Genomic DNA, 14,156 nt, shown 5'->3' with positions numbered 1-14,156 from the left:
TGTTAAAACTCCCAGCTATTGTAACAGAGTAAATCGCTAATTAACAGTGGGTTTTGCTTTGTTTTTAATGGACTTTGGGGATACATTTCAGACTTAGATTAAGATTAGTGCAAAACAGAGTTCTCCTTAATTATTTCAAATTGAGTGTTATGCTAATGGTAAACAATTAGTTCTTTCCTGACTGAAAATTAATGTTCTATAAATAATTACAAAACCAAGCCGCTATGTGAGTCCCAAAAGGAGCTGCCAGACTTAGTGGTTAACCCACAAGAAAGAGGCATGGATCTTTTCCATGGTCTCACACTTTGTGAAAATTAAGCATGTGCTTTGGTGGTTTTCTAGTTCTTTTCTGCCCCGACTAAAGATTATATATATATATCCTGCAGAGGGTGGTTTTGAAGGCAAAGGTGTATGGCCTTATAGTTTGTTGATTCTCAGGTCGCTTCTCAAATCAAATCATAATCAAAATATTAACAACTATCCCAGTGGAGGCTTCTGCTTCATGATCCTTTAGCTTTTGCACAGGAAAAACTGGGGACACAGAAAATTGAGTTATCTCAGCTGCCCCCAGTGGAAGTTCAGCTGGTGAGGTATTAGACCATTATACATTATATTCTAGGTCAGTTATTTCTCTTGCTGAACTCCTGGGAATTAACATTTTCCTCTTTATTTATGGAAAGATTAGGTGAGTTTATTTTTTTTATTATTTTTTTTTCTGAGGACTCCAAGCTCTTCAGTGTGTTAACGTTGCCTTATAGATTACCTCTGCCATCAGCAGAAAGAGACAGGTCCCTCCAGCACATATTTTTTTTTCTTTTAAGTAAAAAGTGAGATTTCTAAACTCACACACATAGTAAAGTATTTCTCATCAATGAAGGCAAGGTTCATCTTGCCAGAAGAAACAGAGCAGCTCCTCTGGATATCAGCATCACCTAGATAACTCTGGATGATAAAAATTTGTGCCCTGTCCTCACAGCAGGTGACCATGGCTCTCTTCTACTGGTCCCCAACCTATTTCTCTGTCCCAGCTGACAGTGCACACACCATACTGTGGGGTAACAGAGTGACTGACACAGCCAGGAACAATTTCTCCCACACCTTGCTGTCCCTGCAGATACAACCCTGCAATATGCACAGACTATTTTCAGCAGCTGGGAGGGTGACAGCCCTCAGGGATGAGTACATCAGCAGTTATTAGTGCTGCTAAGGATTTGCTCCATCCTGTCGCACTACTCTGCATGTGCCTGGGAAGCTCCACCAACAACAACCTGGCACACACCTCTGACAGAAATGCTGATGCTGCTCCAAGACTAGAGAGGTCTCTCTTTGTGTCTTGAATTTATAACTTTTCTTTTCCACTCTGGGAAACTACCTAATTTTCCTTTTTCTTAAGCCTGTTCAGCCTCATACTTTGTCTTACATAGCTTACCAGGGCCATAGAAATAAAAAAATAATTTTTTAAAAATGCAATAAACTCTTGCTGCAGTTTCCTCATCATTTCTGATCATTTCCTTGAGCCTTTACTGCTGCCCTTCCAAAGCCCCATGATAATCCTCTCCTTCCTTTCTGCTGCCACCTTCCTCTGCCTTGAGGGAAGGAATTAGATATTCCTCAGAGTAGAGGAGATGTTCTGTTCCCTGACATCTTCTTCCTCCTTCCAGCCTCTAAACCTGCCTCAGAGTGGACTGCGTACCTCACCTCTCACCCATGTATTAGCCAGGAAAAGCATCCACACCACCTTACAAACCAGCTTCGAAGTGCCCAAAGACTGATGAGTGCTAATGAGTCTTGATGTCCAACAAGTGTCCAAGCTACAAGAACAATCCACTTCTTACAGCCCCTCATCTGCAGAGCAGGAGAAAAGACGTAACAGCATTAACTTAGAGCCTGATGAGCATGTGTGTTTTCCTAATGTTCCTCTCAAACCTGTGCCAATCCTGAGGTCCTCCTCCAGGCATGAGTTCTCAGATGAGAGGGAAATGAATTCTGTCTGTCCTGCAAGTAAAATAAGGTTTCAATTTGCTGTCAGAACTTTAATTAAAACACTTATAGATCAACTTTACCATGGCAAATTGTCTGCGCCACTATTACTATAGGAAGATGAATGTTAGCCGTGGAAACAGGCAAAGTACACTCCCCTAGACTAATGTGTAATTTCATAGCCATTGATTTTTGACTTTGAAAATTCTCCCACATGCTTCTGGGAATTGAAACTTGTTACAGGTGACCTGGCAGCAGCTTTTGCAATTTTTTAAACCTTTCATGAATGTGGAAGAAGGGTCATTTTACCCATTCATGTTTTTCCATGTCAGGCATGACCTGCAAGCACCCACCTCCCAAGTTCTGAAACCCAGACTAATTGTTGGATGACTACATTTAGCAGCTCGTAAATAATCCACAACTTTCACTTCTATGGGATATTGATAAACAGCCACTATCTTCTGTTGCAAGACTGAGGATCTAATTCTGCATTCAGTCTGAATGCAAACTTTCTTTGGGGTAATAATGAAAAGTCAGATCGTATACCAGGAAAAATGTAATTACTGGGATGTATCAGCTTAAGCCAGTGAGGTGTAGTAAAAGAGAACAAAATGTAGGCAACTAGTACTGACTTGAGAGAAGGTGTATGATTTACTATATAACAGGCTATTTGAAATGATCATATAGCTAAATGGGTAATTTTATTATTGGAGTTAACCGTTTAACCCAGATAAATGCTGCAGTGCTTTTGGTAAATGCTGACCATTTGAAATCAGTCAGTGCAGCATGAGCACCTCACAGACCACAAGACATTATATTCAGATCACTTACTTGGAGCACCTACATTAAATGTGGCTATCACTGCTCTTCACTGAGCCCAATACAGCAGGAAGGTGACTCACTCAGCACTCCCTTAAACTTGGAGGCACAGTAGGCATGAAGGCTATGTTGAGCATAGGCAGTCTGAGCCACAGACAGACAGGTCTCCAGGGGTTTTGGATATCTAAGGTATCTGCCCTACACCACACAAATAATCAATGGAGGCTCTGCACCACCCTTCACCAGGCAACTGAGTTTTTGGTTTCAGTAAGGGTATGTCGTGTGCTCCATCCCAGCAGCTCCCCTGGGGTTCCCTCAAGAAGAGAAGATACAAGAAATGAAGAAAATAAGAATCAACAGTAAGACAACGGAAGAGACAAAGATTAACATTTAGTAACAAGAAGAAAATTCACTTGTGGTTGTTCATTACCTTATATCTGCCCCACAAAGCTGCACTACAGTAAAGGGACCACTTAAAAGTTTTGGTAATTCAGACAGATTCCTTGGTAAGGACCAGTTGCAGCATGTTAAGCAAAAAGGAAATAGACTGCGTATTCACATCATTGCATAAGCATATTCACATTATTAGGGGTGGCAGAGGATGAAGGACACCAATTAGACTAGATAATACACAGACAAGGTCCAGAACAAAGGTCAAGGTGAGGTCTGTGGTTACTCAGGGGAGTCTGACCTTGGTACAAAGAGAGGATCTGCTACCATGCACAGATCCAACAGGACCCCAGGAAGCAAATGAGATTAGTAGGAATCACAGAGTCACAGAATGGCTGAGGTTGGAAGGACCCTCTGGAGGTCATCCAGTCCAATCCCTGCTCAAGCAGGGACACCCAGGGCCAGTTGTCCAGGACCACGTCCAGGCAGCTTCTAAATAGCTCCAAGCAGGGAGACTCCACAACCTTTCTGGGCAACCTGTGTCAGTGCCCAGTCACCTACACAGAAAAGTGCTTCTTGAGGAGTTGCCACAGCCTGAAGTGTACACACAGCCCTTACTATGCCTGCCTCAACTGAGTATACCCCAATCTGACCACAGGTCACTATTTCAGACCCCCATGGACCATCAGTTCCTGCCCCAACAATCCTAAAGAACATGAGGTCTCCAGCCATTCACAGTCATGGATCCACCAAGCTGGGCCCAACCAGAGGCCCACATTCTGGCCTGGCCTGGCCTCAGTTAATCACTGTCCCCATGGAGGTGCCCAGTGCCTAGGGCTGGGGCTGACCAGGTTGCTAAGGGTCCAGCCACCTCATACCACCAACTACCTCATGCCACAATGCAATAACGGTGTCTTGACCACATCTACTTAAATGTCTGCCTCAGCGTATCTGGGACTTGTAACTGCAGTTTTCTGAGATCTGAGTTAAGACAGAAAAATTATATCAGCGTACCTGTGACCAGGCCAAACTGGCAATGGGAAGGTGGGAAGAAAACCTGGTACAGGTTATCCAGTGATATCTGCCATTATCTGGTATTCACATCCAATTCAAGCAACTGTGTACATAGACCAGGCATGCAATTGCATCAGTCTCACCCATTTACTTTATTTACATTCTCAACACCAGTGGCAATTTTTCCCTTCTGCTGTGGAGTTGTTAAAGGCATTCTATCCATCAGTGCAAATGTGAGCACTTAATTCCATCTCCTGCATGCATGGCCTCTGGGCATTGATGAGCAGAAAACCAATGTGGTTTGATTAACCCAGTTCCTGTCGACATTGTCAGCTGAGTCCCCTTCTTGAGCAAACATAGTCCAGCTGCTTCTTGTGCCGTTATGCATTTAGATTTTCCTCTATTACACAATAAATGAGAAATCAAGGGTAAACAAGAAGGTGAGGGCTTTATTAAGCTCCTTTACTGCGACTATTGCTTATATTGGCATTTCCTTTGACTTCTGACCTTTCTTGATGCAAAGGCTCTGGTCTCCTTGCAGCTAAGCTGCGGCTTTCTCTGAAGTACATGGTCTGTAATGTGATACCTGCGGATATGGTACCTAGGGTAATTAAGATGTTTGTTGACTTTGGTTCTGCCCCCACCAGTGTATAACTATGTCCATAGGAAACCCGTGTTTGCTTGCTGATGAAGTGCCAAACATTGGTGCATAAAGTCACCAAAGTCCCCAGTCTTTAATGTTTCATGCTTCTTCATTACTAATTGAATAACACTGAAGTCATTGGGTCTGGTGAACAACACATGAAGGTGCCATTCATAATGCAGGAAACAAACATTTATAAATTGGTTATACAGTGAGGACAGTATTTGGCTTGCTGTCTAACGATAAAAGCCTAAGGCATCACATAATTATGCAGTTTTGCATGAGTGAGGCCAGATGAAATAAATTTGGCCAAATATCAGTGTTTCGTAAATTATGCTAATGCTACTGACCAGCTCTCCACTGACTACAAAGGGGCTGGCCTAGTCTGATGTCTGATTTTTCAGCTGAAGTGTTATTAACCCTCCCTTTATATTATAAAAAAAAAAAAAAAAAATCAGTATCCCAAATTAATTTCATTACTCACTAAGTGATTTCATACCTTATGTTTTTCACACATCTACTGATCTTTCATGAAACAGGTGAAATCTGCACTTTTCCACATCTCCTGGATCCCCATTGTATGGTCCAAGTAGCTTCAGCCTCTCCGTTTCCATATCTCCCATCCAACTCCATATCTTCTTCAAGTAATTGTTTGCACCCATCAGCAGTTCCCAGTCTAACTTTCACACCAACTCTCGGCCTCAGTTCCCCTACTATACCCACTATAATGGCCATTTCTGCCACTGTCTCATAGTTCTTCCATCTCTGGTGTTCAAATCAAGAAGCTTTGCAACGTGATCTGGAGGCATGAGAGAGGGGAAAGGATATGGAAAACATAAAGACAGAGTCCTCTTCCTGTCTGATTCAATTCAGAGATGCAAATGCAAGTAACATCTTTCCCAGTCCTGGACTGCAATATGCCAAGGATGTTCTGAACGTAACTCATTGGCCCAAACATGGAGAATGATGCCACAGGTACTCAGAGCTACCCTCGGACACCTTCTGGAATGGACACATTCATGGCACTTGTTGGATCAGATAGTTTGTCTGAGTGATAGGAGAGGGAGTTTTCACCGTAAAACCAATGGGCCATGTTTGCAAATGCTACCAGTGCCCATTCCAACCAGTTTTACCCATTCCTCCAGAAATCTGTGTCACAGTCAAAGGTGTATGATTGTTGCTAGTTCCAGAAGGTATCACATAAAGTGTGCAGCTTGAAGGCAGCTTGAGATTATCGTCTGATATTAAAAACTTTGCACCAGACACTAAAGAATTTATCATGCTATAGATGTGTTAAAGATGTGCCCTTTATATGATCATCTTGTTGTTTTGTTTTGTTTTGTTTTTGTTTTTCCCATATTAATGGCTAAAAGCCATTCTTGTTTTAAGACAGAAGTGTCTGAGAGATCTATTGCATTTTTACTACTCTTTGAATGACAGTGTCATTCTACATTCCACCCAAACCAGTAACACGGATTTCTTGCCCAAGCAGCAGCATGAATGCAGAGCAAGGTATAGAGCACAGAACTGATTTGTTCTCTCTGCATGCAGCATAGTGCCAGTCTCCTCTCTTCCAGACCACTGTTTTATATGTAGGACAGCAATGTTTCTTTAGGAAAAGCTTTTTAAAAAAAAATCTCTGGGAAAACCACAATGGAAAATGGTACAGAGAAAGTATTATGCTGTGTGGATGCTTCCACACAGAGATACTAGCTCAGGTCTCAAAAGCAGTGACATACACGAGGGCAGAATGAAGCCAGGATTATGTAAACCTAATTGTTCAAGATTGTCTGCTTTGTTTCCGGACAGAGTGCTTTGCAAATGTCCATAGTATAAGGCTTGCTGCAGATTTTGCCTCGTGGTCTCTTTGCATTTCATTAATTGGGATAAGGAAGGTGTTTCCTCCCACAAAAATACTGAAAGACCTTACTGAAAATTCCTACTTTTCTCCTTAGCTTGTGTCATGGTCTACTTATTGGGATTATTTAAGTCTTTCCACTAGCATATACTTTATTTTAGTTTGAGGATACAGAATGTTATCAATACCCATTATTTCTTCTTCTAGTTTCCTTGCTCTTCTCCTCACTTTCTATGGCATGTTAGTTCTGATGGCTGTCAAGACTTCTCTCCTGAAGGATCTTGATAAATGAGAGAGTATTAGGAAGTTGTCATGGATGTGGGCTGTCAGGAATGGGACAAACTAGGTGCTTCACAGACCTTCCTTACCTGTGATTCCAAGGCCTGGACTGAATCACCATGGTCATTTCAGTCCCATGTGTCTAATATTAATAGCACATTGAGGTTACTGTCCACTTTCAGTAGAATTGTGTAGGGCTCAAAAATAAAGAAACTGCAGCTATCAGACATGATAGAAGAATTTAACTTTTATTACCCTGACAGTAAGATACAAGAAATTGAGGTCCTTCTTTTGAGGCACAGAAGCAGAGGAAATAGTTACAGTCTTTCCTATTGTTCCTGGAAGCAAACATTCCTTCAGGGAAATTAGACAGATTGAAATCTTAGTTGGTATTGGATGTGGGAGCCCCAAAGGCACCAGAAACATACAGTATGATTTGGAAGAAGCATAAGGACTTCTTCAAGCCACTAAGACAAGACCACTGAAAACGGACAGTTTAGGAGATTGATTAGTTAGACATCAAATTATATGTAGTGTATGTGACAATGAGATCAGAGTAAGGTTACTGCAGCAATGGACTTGACTTTGAGAAAAATTTTGATATTAGCAGGTCAATTCAAGACTCGGCTTTTCAAAAGGAAAGTTCAGTAAGACCAAAGGGAATTGATTAAAAATGCATACCAAAGTGCAAAACATGGGCTGCAAAGGTCACCAAATGGCCTGGACAAAATTTACTTGCAGAAAATGTGGCATTAATCACAACAAAATGCAAAGGGTTCCAGTGCCAGTAGAATGTGGCCGTGCAGAGAATACACATAGCTTGCAGCCATTGGATTCATTTTTTCTGTTTGTTCTTCTGGACAGCAGTCCCATGGTTTCCTTGTAGTTGTTTATCCATAAGCTAACCATCTAGATGTCCTTTATCATCAGTGAAGAGAAACAGGCTCACCTGGGCATAACTCATCTCACAGTGAGGTAGACACCTGAAATAGTTCAGAGGGACAATGTTCTGAAAGTAACTATGTCCCTCCATTGACTATGAAGAAAGCCAAGGGTGACTGACACATACGTGTCTTTCTATACTGTGGACATCTAGATAAAAGCAAGACTAATCCAGCTTTTGTGGAAAGCCACAGGCATGTCTAGCCCATGAAATGCACCAATTCTGGAATGAAACACTGCATAACAACCCCTGCACCTAAACATTGCAGAGCTTCTGAATTTGGGTGTGAGGGTAGGAATCACAGGAATGTCACCACACTGCTTTGGGAACCTGTTTATTCTTCACACACACACACACATATACAAACAGAACCTTGGTAGCTCTTAGGTTCTCTCTCTAACCTACAGAGAAAACTCACGCTTCTGGACTGGCAGTTTCCACTAGTTAATGCCTACATTTGTGCATATTGAGAGTCTTTTCAGCTCCTTCTTTTCTTCTCTCTGCATGACTCTTTTCCACAGGATGATGTGCCTTCTCTTCTTTTCACTGGAAGATGGCCAAACGTCTTTCCAGGGGTGCGTCCCCATGGCTTTCCTTCATGCTCTTATCCAAAAAGCTGTCGCCTCTGCTAAACCCACTCCACCATTAACAGTAAACAGGTGTGTACACACTGATGGATAACACTACTGTAGAGCAATTCCCATAGCCTTGCAAATCTACTGGAGCCTGCTAGTGAAGCAGCTGTTGCCAAAATAATTCTGTACTGAATTTTTACCTACCAGTCCTACTTGGGTGATAACAAGATTAACAAGGTTTAGTGATAAAGAAAGTAAACAATAAATTATTGCTTTTCTAGCTAACCAACAAGTCTGAATTTTTTAGCTTTTCATTGGGAGTTTCAAAGGTTTAGTGTAATGCTAGGCTTTAGCCAGGCAGTTTAAATGTGTGTTTGAGAAAATGAGTATATTAGGGGGAGGAAAAAAATGATATGCTACGCACAGATGCAAGACTATAAAATACACTAACTGTTATCTGATCTTGTTCACAGAAAACACTGCCACAAAGTTCAATGCAGTTGATGAGGGTGCAGAGGGAGGGCTAAAACCACCGCTGATAAAAGGAGAATCTAGTACATGCTGTTTCAATGTCACTTAAAAATGACTGTTGCCTAGCCATGTTTATTGGGGAAAACAATGGTATGTACTCAAGAGAAGTAGTGTGTGCTGGTTTGGGCTAAGCCTCCCTGAGAAGAGAACAATTGAAGCCTCCACCCCCACTGAGTGCATGCGTCCACTCCAGTCATGGCCATAAGGAAAGCATATGTGGGCCATGAGCATTCCACTGAGAAATGTTTTTCGAGAGGCTGATAGAAAATGTAGCAGAAAAGCACCAGATCTAATCCAGAGAAGAATAACAAATAAAACTTACGAAGAGGGAGCATGTACTGGCCCAGAAAGAGGAGAGATTGTCTGAAGAGATACTGTGTGGGGCAGGCACTATTCAACCCACTGATTTTAGGCATCTCTTTTAGGAGATCTGGCTTCTCCAGCAGGAGCCTAACCATTGCCCATACAGATGTTTCTGGGCTGCATCCAGGTGTACCTGCAGTCTGTCCTTCCAAGGAGGCTGCAAGGGCAGGTAGAAGTGTTGCGAGCACCCCCAGCATCTCTCATTGATTCCACCAAAGAACAATGGCCTCATCCTCCCTTGGTATAATAAGGCTATGGCAAAGAGAAACCTGGCTTATCCCTGGCATGTCCTGTTAACTGGAACAAGCAGTAGAACCCTGAATTTTGCTCCTACTGTCAAAGATGGTGTTCTGAACCATTAACAGCAATGACACCCTGGCAAATGTGGTGCTCCCTTGCCAAAAGGATCTTACTAGGAAAAGAAGAAGTAATGTAGAAGAAAAAAGGAAAAGAGAAGAAAGGAATACCTCTTGTTCTCAACTAACTGTTAAGACGTGGTTTAAATGTTGGCTATTCTCATTTTTAAATAATGCAGTTGAAACAAAATTACCACAAGGCTGTGATTAATATATATATACATATATATATACTCCAGTCTTACCATTTTTCTGAAAAGTCTTTGAAACTTGGGTAATTCAGCCTACCTAGAGCTGAATCTGTCAGTAAATACCTTTCCCAAGGACTGTAATGAGAAGTCCCAGAGATCAGCCAAGTGCTCAGTGTTACAGCAGAGGAATCTCCTCCAAAGCACACCACAAACATATAAGACAGAAACAAACAATTTACACACCCCAAAATTTGTGAATACCAAGATCTCTCCTGCAGTCTGAAGGACATTTAAACCTTTTGAAAAGGGACTTTTATATAATAACTCGCAAGCAGAATTGGGTTAATTAAATATAGGTGTCTGATGCCATTTAAGATGCCCTTGTGTATATGAGATAGATATTATGACACTGCTAGATGTGACATAGAAGCTGAAGGAAACCTGTGTCCTTCTCCAGCCACTGAAGGTCAGCTGGGTTATGGCAGGTCATCTGAAATGTTACTAGACCCTATATTTAGGAAAAGGATTGAAGTGGAATATGGCTAACCTGAAACCTGTCCTAAGCAAGATCCTTCTCTGCCAGGAACGCTGAGTCCCTACTCCTTTCAGGGGAAGCTTAACTTTCACCTAGGACTTCATTTGGAAACATGCCGATGGAGATTCCCTGAGGAATATTCTGTCTTTTCTTTGGCCATTTAGGCCCATGATTGTTGTCTGTAAGATGAAGACTTGTCAGTGGAAACATAAAGGTACCTCATTTGTTTTGATTTTCAGTGAGCTAAAGTACAGCCTAGAGAAGGCCATCTCTCTCCCTTAGACTATAATAGCCTCAGTGACAAAATATTTCTGTTTGGCACCTGAATTAAGTATATAAAACTGGGTGGATAAGTCTAAGAATTAGAGCTTTTTAGTCTTAGGCGAGAGTGCCATGTCCACGAGAAATCTTTTTTTGATCCAGAATTGAACCAAGTACTTGCAAGGTACATGTATCTAGGCAAAAGACAGTTTGAGATTGAATTTCTGCTTTTCTTAACAGAGATTTCTGCAAATACATCCTTCTATAAGGAATCAATACCTGTCAACTGGTGAATGTGACTGAGTGAAGGTCGCACAGGCTGTGTTGATGGGTGTGATTAATTGCGGAGGGTCAGCTCAAGTATATCCTGCAGCCGGGTAAAGGTGGCAATAATGCAAATTGGTCAACTGGGAATAAACACCATTAATTCCATACGACACGTCAGATAAACAGCCAGTGGTGAGGTATGCATTTACAAAGCATCAAAAGACTAACTTGGGTAGAGTTTATCCTGAGATAGCAATGAAAGCAATAAATTTGGATTTAAACAGGTTCCCAGAGATGTGATGAACCAATTGAGATGAATGGCTAAACCATGTACCTGCTATCTTGCTTGAACCATCATAACACTATCAGTCAGCAGTAACTGGCACACTAAAGTTTATACTGTACATTTGGCCATCAGTGAAATTTTTGTTCCATAGAAGGCATCAGGGTTTCAGAAAAAACATTCATGCCAAATGGAACCAACAGCAATAACCCTCCAAAACATTCACAGGACTGAAAGCCCTTATCCACCCATTCCCAGAGTTCATGGTATGCAGAAGTACGGGCCATTAAACTTTCTAGGAAACCTGACTTACCAGGTACTATCTTGCCCATCTCTTCCTCCAACACTGAGCCCCCAGGTCTGAAGACAGACAGACTTTTTCCTGGTCAGGTGTCTGAGAGAGACACTGAGAATGCTTCTGGACTACCAGACCAGTAGGCAGCCCACCATCATTTCAGGTTCCCAAAAGAAAGCTCAACATTTTCATGCACAACTTACATTTCTCCTAATGCAAATTTTAGTTCTGCTAAAAGAGCATCTCCCAGTAGGAAAGTTCCAAACCACCTCTATACAAACCACCTCTAAGACAAACTCTGGGAAAGGCACTCTTAGACCCTCTCCCTTTTGTCTTTTTCTCCTGCACTGATATAACCCCTAGGACACAGGCACTAAGTCGTGGTTGGAACTCTTAAGTACATATCAATTAATAAAAAATAATAGTTTCCCATGGGTAATAATTGCTCTCCGACAGTGTGCTCATAATAATGTAATTAGTGTAATTCTGGTGGAGGTCTCTGCTTAGAATAAGTAATAAAGTGAGATCTAACACTGGAGCCTTTCACACAACTACATTTCTTTCATTAATATCTCAAGAGTGAGCTTGATTGTCATGGTTCTAACAAATATTTAAAATATAAATCCAGCCTTCTACAACTATCCACTCCATAACTAAGCCCAAGTTGCAACTAAAAGTCACATACCAATGATCAAGACCACACAACTAAAGCACAGATGCCATCAGCTGGTGTAATTTTACATATATTTTGCAAAGCAGGTGCTGTCCCTAACGTTTGCATTTGCAGGACCTGCAAAAGGATCACTCTGGGCCATCACTGTGGCCTCCAGGCCATCACATTCACAAGCCCTTTGCTTTCCATCATAGCTCTGTATTTAAATCTTTGTGGATCTGAATGTGGCTATTTTGTAGGTGGAGAGTACTGAGAAGGTTGCTCTTGTTAGCACAAACTATTTTTCATTTTTTCTTAATTGAATGTTTTCCAACTAAGTTATATGAAGCAGAAGAAATCAGGCTCTGTAACAGATCTTTGACTCAGCTGCTTGAAAATAAAGAGACCTGTACTAACATGGCAAATGAGCAATGAACAGAAGAGCAACTGGTTGTGTGAAGCTCTAAAATTCCTATTATCCCGTTAACACATTCCCATTTAGGAATGTGAACTTCCACTTGATATCAACATATCATCTTAAAGGAAACAAGCAAATACTGCAGTGGGGAGGGGAACAATTTGTCAAGTTGACTTTATATAGACTGGAAGTTACTTACTCTTTCTCTACTCTGAGAACTGATGATTGAGAAAAGGCAAATGGTGTTTCACTTGCCCTAGGAAAATATTTCAATAGTAGATAGGATAGTGAATACAGACGCTCAGCTCGATCTCTTTGTCCTCCTCATCATACCAAAAATGAAAGAAGAACTAATTCCTTTCTGAAACCTCACATTCCTGAGTAGGTTTATAATCAAGAGTGTACAAAGAAATGATGTTTACACAATTCTGCTTTGGAAAATACTCCATTTACACTCTTTCCCTGGATTCCGAAAGGAAGAGCTTGCATATTTTACTTACCTCTAATATAGTGTTTGAGAATGGATTTCTAAAACCTTTCAAGGAGAAGGTAAGAAGGAAGTCTTACTAGCCATGTCAAAGACTCTTCTGTTTCCTGCACAAAGAGGAAGTCTGAAATATTCTGAATTCCAAGAAATAGATACAATAAAAATGTCACCTCAGCTGACCAGAGGCACAAGAATGAGATTCCACTTCCCTAATTCTATCTGTGATATATGACTTTCCATCTAAGCAGGGTGTCCAGGCTCCCTTTATGGACAATTTAAGAATGACAGCAATTCTGACCAATGTGGGTGACCACTTCATCAAGTGCCCTAGATTCCCCGAACTCTCCTGACAGCTCTCCACTGATTGTAAAGTCAGCCCAGGTGACTAGCTCAGATATAGATGCCTGCACTGTGGACAACCACTTTAAGCAGATAAATCCCACCCTGGAAGGACACACGCTCTTCTGAGGCCCTGCACTTCTGAGAGGGGGTGGGAAGGCAAAGACTTGGGCCACGAAACTCTCCATTTCTTAAGACTTAAAATATCTGCATCTTCTGGGGAATAAGATATTGAGGGGCAGTTTACAGATGGTCATTTGTGACTTTGTCACAGTGCTCTGTGCAGGTGCTGACCACATTTTGGATCTGAATTTTTAGTGGAGATGGGAATAGGGCAGGCAGAGATGGTAGGGGGTTGGGAGTGGGGGTGATAACTGGGGATTAAAGAAGAGTCCCAGGGTTGTGCTGTGGCTGTGAAAGAGGGAAGAAAATATGTACAAGGAGAAGGGAGCTGAAAAAGAGGAATGGATTTAGAGACGAACATTAGGTAAGTCCAGGGAACCACCAACCAGGGGTTAAACATGAGGACTTGCTGCTTACAGAGTAACTGGGAGCCCTGGCTCCTTGCTTGAGGCTCTTCTCACCAACAAGATAAGTAAATAAGTAAATAAATAAACAAACAAACAAACAAACAAATAAATAAAAGGTCAAGTTTATTCTTTCCCCAGCCACAACTG

At 41.6% G+C, this 14,156-nt stretch overlaps 1 long non-coding RNA gene across 6 annotated transcripts in view; it reads right to left on the bottom strand.

Moving 5' to 3' along the window:
* The window catches only part of LOC310894529, a 114,682-nt gene that overhangs the window by 15,516 nt on the left and 85,010 nt on the right, over positions 1-14,156 (bottom strand). For 2 of the 6 annotated variants that reach the window (XR_014579985.1, XR_014579990.1), the window contains exon 3: positions 1-14,156. This exon is cut by the window's left edge and continues 15,516 nt beyond it; it is cut by the window's right edge. This is a non-coding gene — a long non-coding RNA (uncharacterized lncRNA). The other 4 variants (XR_014579988.1, XR_014579989.1, XR_014579986.1 and 1 more) reach the window with 4 other exon arrangements.

The sequence above is a fragment of the Anser anser genome (assembly GCF_964211835.1).
Source record: "Anser anser genome assembly, chromosome: 2".
Classification (NCBI taxonomy): domain Eukaryota; kingdom Metazoa; phylum Chordata; class Aves; order Anseriformes; family Anatidae; genus Anser; species Anser anser.
This window is presented reverse-complemented; position numbering and strand designations above follow the sequence as displayed.